The sequence below is a fragment of the Coturnix japonica genome, chromosome 4 (assembly GCF_054131305.1).
Source record: "Coturnix japonica strain WE chromosome 4, WE-NBRP24, whole genome shotgun sequence".
Classification (NCBI taxonomy): domain Eukaryota; kingdom Metazoa; phylum Chordata; class Aves; order Galliformes; family Phasianidae; genus Coturnix; species Coturnix japonica.
The window spans coordinates 57222052-57229675 of NC_140666.1; the positions used below are offsets into that span (position 1 = coordinate 57222052).

A 7624-nucleotide genomic window follows, 5' to 3' on the forward strand; every position below is an offset into this window, starting at 1 on the left:
TCTAGTCCTTCTCACAGTCACATTGAGTAAGAAAGACCAGCAGTCAGAAAAAACTTTGCAGAACACAAAGAAATAGTTATCAGTTTTTGTATCAGGATCCCAGGACAGCATGGGAGAAAAATAAGGCCTCCTGCATTACTTGGAACAAGGATGCACATGCACACACATGCACGCAGCTCTGGGTAAGAAGGAAGGACTCAAATAATTGGTAAAGTAGATATTTGTCTGCTGCTATGAAATCAGAAGATTTTTGCTGCTAACTGGTATTTTTTTTTTTTCCTCTTTGTGAATAAGTTCATTCTAATCATTGCAGGTGGCAAGACCCTTTTTTCTAAGCTTGAATTCATGTGTGTCCTGAGACATCAGAGGGAAATATCTGAGGTGGGGGAAGGAACTGAGGAGAGACAGGAATGCTGTGCAGGTGTGAGGAGATTGTTATGTTCAACTACTCTGAGGCAGAGAAACTACTGAGAAAGGTGAGGCCTGGGGCTTTGTCAGTGCTACGTGAATGCACAGTTGTGGGAAAGAAGGGTGTCTCAGTGAACAGTCACATCAAAACAAGTCTGTCTCATTTCTTTTTGTTTATTTACATACGAGTCAGAAGTATGTTTATTTGGACAGCTTGAAATAAATTCTGTTTTCTAGCAGGAAAAGTGCAGCTAAATCCTCAAATTCTGTGAATTGGCATCACTGCGCTAAAATCAAGACAGCTTCATTGATGTATATCAGTTGTTGCATATTCTTAACTAGTAAAAAGCATAATGTAATGACCGTTTTAGATGTCCAGATCCAATTTTATTCAAGTAAATTCTTCAACTTGCATGCCTGGGTGGCTGAGATCTCCTGGCAGATATATAAGGAAAAAAAACTTAGTAAATTCAAATTAATATACAGTGCTGTTTCTAATCTGGTTATATGCTGTGGTATGGTAATCCTAAGTAATACTTTCTTTGTATATATGCACTAAACGCTTTATTATTTGGTATATCTTCTCAAGTGACAATATTCTTTATGCTTAATCTCGCATAGAAAAAGCATGAACAAGAATTATTTAAGCTGGGAATACATGTTCCACCTAACCATAGTACAAGAGGAGGGAGGCAAACTGCTTAGAAATTAGGTTTATAGAGTTACTTGGTGGAACAAGTGTGTTGTACCAAACAAACTGTCTGATGCAATGCCAAAGCTCACACAGAGGCAGATCTCAAATTGCCTGGCACAATGCTGTCTTGGCTAGAAGTTTGGAGCATTGGAAGGGAGCAACTGTGAGAGGCAGTGCCCCCCACACCTTGCCAGCTCAGAACTCAGGGGAAAGCAGAAGCTATTGGCCTTGAACACAATGGATGTGTAATTGGTCTCATGTTGGGAGGAAAAACTGTTTTTGTTGGCATGTCTTCCCTTTAACTTGGCAAAACCTTGGAAGATCATATGCCACTGAATGGTCTGTGGGCTGCTGCCCATCTTTCATATGATCTATCTTTGATATCACAACATTTTTTCTTAGCAAGACAACAGAGCTTTACAGATAGGATCTTTCTCTAACATTGAAATTGTTCCACATCCTCTCTCCAGGACAAGTTACCTCTCGAGCCAAGAATGCTTCAGTTCAGGTGCATGGAGCCAGGCACACACTGCTTTGAGCTGCATTTGCCAGGGTTTGGCACTTACATTTCTGTCTGATTTTTTTGCCTCCTGTTTTATCTTTTCCTATTCTTATATTTGCATTTGAAACATACTCCAGGGTTTGCTTCTCTCCTGAACTTTGGGCAGTTTTACACTGGCCCAGGAAGGGTGTAAAAGAGGCTTCTTACAATAACGGATCATCTTAACTGTCCTACCAGAGCTGACCCACTAGTGGGAGATACACAGGAGGTATTTGTGTCTTTACATGTTTAACCATAACTTCAGAACATTCTTGTTTCTCTGCCCCTAAGAGAAAGGACTGTGGGCTTGCAGTGCTTTGACAGTGATTCCTTTTTCTGAAAGGTTCCCAGGAGGATGTGAGGTCAAGAGTAGAGATTTGTGGGTAAAGCATGGAGTGTTGTGAAGGGATGGCAGCAGTGTTGGAGAAGGCTTTATTTTAACTTATCAGTGAATTATGTATTTTAATTTCATCCTTTTTATTCCCCAGAGTGAAAAGGATAAATCTAATTTTTTATTGAAACAAAAAGTTTTTGCATGATGTTTTATATCTGTTAGTAGGCATTGGGTTGCAGAGTACGACTCAGTCTTTCAGGTCAACAACTTGCTTTGCCCATGCAAGTGTAGCAAAGGATACATGACCCATCCCTTATGGGAAAGAATGGAGCATACGATAATACTGAAGATGTGTCATTGAAAAAAAAAAAAAGAAAAAAAAGAAAGAAATACAAAAGAAACTGGTTCTGGAGTCCTTATAAAATGACCGTTAACTCTGCTGTTCAACAGAAATCCCTCTGGCAGATTGTTTAAACTGCACTCTCTTACCCAACAGTAGAAACGTTAGAAAACAGCACTGGGAAGAATGAAGGCTTGGGGTTTTTATGCCATTTCAAGACTGCAGTGCTTCATCTTAGCAACTTACTGTTGTCATCCAGCAAACAAGTTAGTAAAACCAAACTTGTGTACCTGGAAAGCTGGAAAATAGCTCATCACTGACAGTCATGCAAGAAAGAAGGGTTCAAACTTCAAGAAAAAAGCTGTGCTTGCATTCTGAGTAAGGTTTCTTCTTTTAACTCAGCAATGTCCTTGTTGCAAGTTTATTTTGGCATGCTTCTCGTTAGTAATATGATTCTTGTCTGTGAGAGTTTATATAAAGTATCCTGCATTCCTGAGCATCCAACATTGACCGGCTTTAATGCAGGTTGGTGTTACACCTGCAGTTCATAACTGAGCTTCATTTTGAGTACCTACATTTAGCTACTGTACAGCACTCCTGAGGGAAAGAAAATCTACCCAAATAATACATTCCCAACAAATGCTGTGGGTGTGAAGCACTGTGCTTATTGAATAACTTAGCACAATGGCAGAGTAGATCTGTGCTAGATGCAAAATTGTACAGCTCTGTAAATTATATGCTACACTAAGCATCAAGATGATGTGTTGCATCTCTATGTCATCATTCTATCTTGAATGTTACAATCATATCTGCCAATTGTGGTACAGTTAGAAATTGGGAAAAAAAAAAAATCAGGTATAACACAAGGTCTCTACCAACCTCAATAATCAGATTCGTTTACAATTATAAATCAGGCAAAAGTACTTCTCAAGTTTAAGATTTAGTGGGCTCTTAAAATATGCTGACAACAATAAACTCCAATCCCTGGGTTCAAAATACACTTAGTTTAATTCAGGAATCACGTTGTGACTCATCTTCATCACTGAATGATAAACAGGATGGATACAAACTCCTGAGAAGCCCACCATGCTGTGACAAAATGCATGTGCATCATTGTTGGATATTAGATAAGCTTTCTGAGACTTGCATATAAAAATTCAATTTCTGATATTCTATGAGATGAGAATATATATATATTTGTAAAAATTGTAATGTGAATCTTTGTAATTTGAATCAAATCCAGATCCTATGCCAACACTGATATCTTTAATGCTCTCAGTTTTTTAATGCCTGCCTATATGATTTCAGACTGAAAGACATCACGTGGCAATTCAGCATTAGCTGTAAACAGATGAGGGTAACCTGGAGCAATTTATTGAAAGTTATATCCATGTTGGAATATATTCCTTTTATTTTGCATGCCATAGAATGGGAAGAGTAAACAAAATTACATTTATCATTTTGCACTCAATGACTTCTACAAATGAAAATGCGCTCACAGAATGACATGGCAAGATTTTACTCTTTGTGTCTAAGGAAGTAGTTATACATTCCTCTTTTTGCACCTTCTCTCTGACTGTCAGCTGCAGGCCTAAAAATGCAGGCTCTAATTATTGTTATTTTGCAAAAGAGACTGCTGAGCACGGGAATGCAAATTTAAATAATGAAAATAGTCTGCATCTGTCTTTTGTCCTTTTCTATGTCATTTATTTCAGGTTCTCATCTTGATAGAGTAGAAAGAGCTTAATATCAATTAACATTAATGTACTTTGCTGTAGTTGAGTGTATACATCTAAAGACCAATAATAGATACTGAAGGTTCAGGTCAATAATGTGCTGCAAACAACTGTTACGTTTCCCTGACTATCTTTTTACTTACATTTAATTTGTGTTTGTTTCTGGAAGGTGAGATCTGGGTTTAATAACATCCATGGACAACCCATGCAAAATAAGAAACAGTAGAAAGGAGCGAACTTTGAGGAGCAAAATATGTGGGTGAATTTCCTCTTGTATATTTGGAGAAGCGCAGGACTTGGAATTCTCTGAAACATAAACTGGCTCATCTTCCTTCCCCAGAGAACTTGTGAGTAAGTGGTGTGCAAAAGTCATAATTATATTCAGGTGTTTAATCCACAGTATGTCAGGCCACATGGCACTTCCCTAGTGCTTATGTCTTGTTTTGGATAAGCTATGTCAGAAATTAACTTTAACTGTGGGAGTCCTTGAACATACCTACAGCACTCTGAATAATGTGTATCCCAAAATGGTTGGGGGACAGCATGCTGCCAGTGACTGCCTATGGATCACATAACCACCTTAGCCAGTGGGCCAAGCTGCTGGGTACCCAGGCCAGACAAGACTTCCCAAGCTGTGAAATAATTCCTTTGTAATCTCATCAAACCCTGCAGCATACATCTGCTCTTTATGGGCAGTCTGCAGGCTGTTCTTATTGGAGCGTGAAGCCCACACTCACTGAGGGGCTGCACGAGACTGTGCATCATCCTGTCCATGTTGGGCAGAACTGATCTCTCAAGGCCATGATCTTGCCAATACAGGAACTTTCCTGACTCCTCAGACCTATATTACAAGCAGAAATCTCACTTACCAGAGTGAGGTTATTATGTCAGGCTGCATCCCAAAACAATAAGGGTTGCCAGGAAAAAAATTACAGATAATTCTCTCAGAGAGAACCATGTGCTCCATGCAAATGAAAGCAAACCATGCTTGTGTTAATCATCTCACTTGTCAGTGAGCAAAACAAAGCTCAAAATGCAAGTTTTGCTGGGTCTACTTACCTGTGCAGTGTTACCCATAGACACATAAATACATTAGCATTGCCTTGACTCTGGATGTAACAAATGTATTCTGATAGATATACTAGAGGTCGGTGGAAATCAGCACTGAATCCAGATTCCCCAGTTCACTTTGAAATAACTTTCTGGATAGATGTGCCAGGACTGGGAATACTTGGGTCATTTGTGGAAAACTACCTCTGTGCTATGTAACAACAAGCCCTGCTTTTCATTCTGTGACTCTTTCCTGGCTCTGGTACAGCTTCTCAACATACTACTTTTATCATCTTCAGTCACTTTTCTGTGCAAATGCTTTTATAGCTGAGATATGAAAGAAGCCCTATTTAAAAAGCAAAGGATGTTCTTTCAGAAGATTCATCAACAATGCCTGTTCCCTTCAGGAAGCTCAAAGCATTTCACTACCTTTAAATAGCAGTGCTTTGTATCTGTCACCCTACCTGTCATTATCTCATTGTTAGGCTTTGTATGTTTGGTTAGTAACACATGCTCTTTGCCTGATTAGCACCAGGCTTTAATTTCTTTTAATAAGTATGTTTGGGAGTCAGGATGATCTTTATCAACCTGAATAATTTAAGTTTGCTGTGTAGAATTAATTGAGATGAAGACTGTCAAATGAAAGGTAAAAAATAATCAGTAGTTCTCATTAAGAGATAATAACAAGATATTTTTTGTTTATCTATATTGTTTTGGTCCCAATGTCAAATTTTATTTTTTAAGAACTGTTGCATGTTACAAATGTTCATCTAAGTACATTTGATCTCATCCGACACTGTACAAATAAAAAAAACTCCTTAACCCTCTTTTAATGGCCAATAATCAAGAGCACAAACTAAGTACTAAGAAAGAGTCTTAAGAATAGGTAGCTAACTTAGGCATACAATAAATATGTAACAACTGAGGAATAGGCTGAGGCAGTCCCTGTTAGAAATTATTATCTCTAAGAACATACTGAGTGGTCCTAATACAGTATGAGAAGGTTTGAGAAAGGAATTAAGTGCTTTTAAGGGGAAAAGTGGAGGGCCAGGGGAGCTGTAGTCATCAACTGCTTTCTGTTCCCCTTCAAGAATGTCCTACATTGGGGATCACATCACCTATTGGTGTTCAAGTCTTTGCTCACTCCCTGAATATCAAAATACTACACACTGTTGCCTAGCACACGGTCTACATGCCTGTACTGGTTGCATCTACTTTAGCATCTAGAACTTTTTACAAGGGCCAGTAGAATATGTATAGGTAGGAAGTCTGTACGATTGATGTAGAGGTCAATTGGAAAGCCCTTTCAAACTGGGACCTAGGGAGGCATTTTAAATGTACAAAAACCACTCCAAAAGTAATGGCTTCTTTTTTATGGTGTCAGCCCATGACTTCAGAAACTGATGCTGGTGGTATGGCAGTAGAGGCTGAACCTTCCCACCTATATTCCATTACATGTTGTTGCTGCATGACAGATGGCAGCAGCAGGGCAGTCTGACAGAGTGGCATCTGACATAGAAGTGCATATCAAGCAGAAGTGTGACACTGAATTCCTCCATGTGAAAAAAAATTGCAACCAGTAACATTCATCAACACTTGCTGAGTGCTGATGGACACCATGGATGTGAGGTGATGGGTAGTGCCCTTCAGCAGTGGTGACAGTGACAGTGGGTCACCTTCCCTGGTGCAGATTCTTACAAGCACAGCATGCAGACTCTTGTTCATTGCTGACAATAATACAAGTAGTATTCCTTTTGTCCAGGTTTCTGTTTTCTTCCAGAGTACTTACGGAGTATGGAGGAAGGCAGTGGGCTGTCATAAGGAGGACATTTGCATCAAGGTATTGCCTCAGCCAAGGAGACCCAAAGCATTCTAATAGTTTTAAAGTGGGTTAAAATGGGTTAAAACATGGACCATGCTGAGCTAGTACAGACATTGTGAAACGTAAAATAATTCTACAACTGCAAAATATTGGCAGTGTTTCAAATCAGGGAAATTCTTCCTGCTTAAATGGTCGGTTTCTTCATTATTTGCTTTCTGGATTTTCTTTGTATTGTCTCATATTTCCAGGACCGCAGTAAACATGAAGTTCATAATGAACCGTTCAAGGAACATGAGGTTTATGGGGTTAGAGATGTCATCCCAGTTGCCTACAATTAAATCTGAGAAATATAAGTCTCACCCTTTCTAGCTCATTATTGGGCAGTGTGCCCAATGAAGTAATTTTCCTTTGATTATGCAGCCAGTCATGAACTTATGAATAGATTTGGTGACTGCATGCTGTATTTATTTATTTATTTTCTATATATGGATTTTTTTCTGACTAGAGGCTATACAGTATGTTATGCTACCCATCAGACTTGGCTCCAGAGTCAAGCTTAGAAAACAGTTTTGATCTTGCCAACTTACTCAACCTACAGTCACTCAGCCCACAACATATTGTCAGCTCTGCTGAAAAGAGCCAAATAAGATTTTACCATAATGTTTCCTCCCTGCTTCCCCACAAAAGACAGTACATTTC

At 39.0% G+C, this 7624-nt stretch overlaps 1 long non-coding RNA gene across 1 annotated transcript; it reads left to right on the top strand.

The window, feature by feature from the left end:
* The first annotated feature begins 318 nt into the window (after positions 1 to 318).
* Positions 319 to 4256, top strand: LOC146761084 (uncharacterized). Its single transcript, XR_014945900.1, has 2 exons — positions 319 to 476; positions 4223 to 4256. It is a non-coding gene; the product is annotated as an uncharacterized LOC146761084 (long non-coding RNA).
* Positions 4257 to 7624: the final 3368 nt, after the last annotated feature.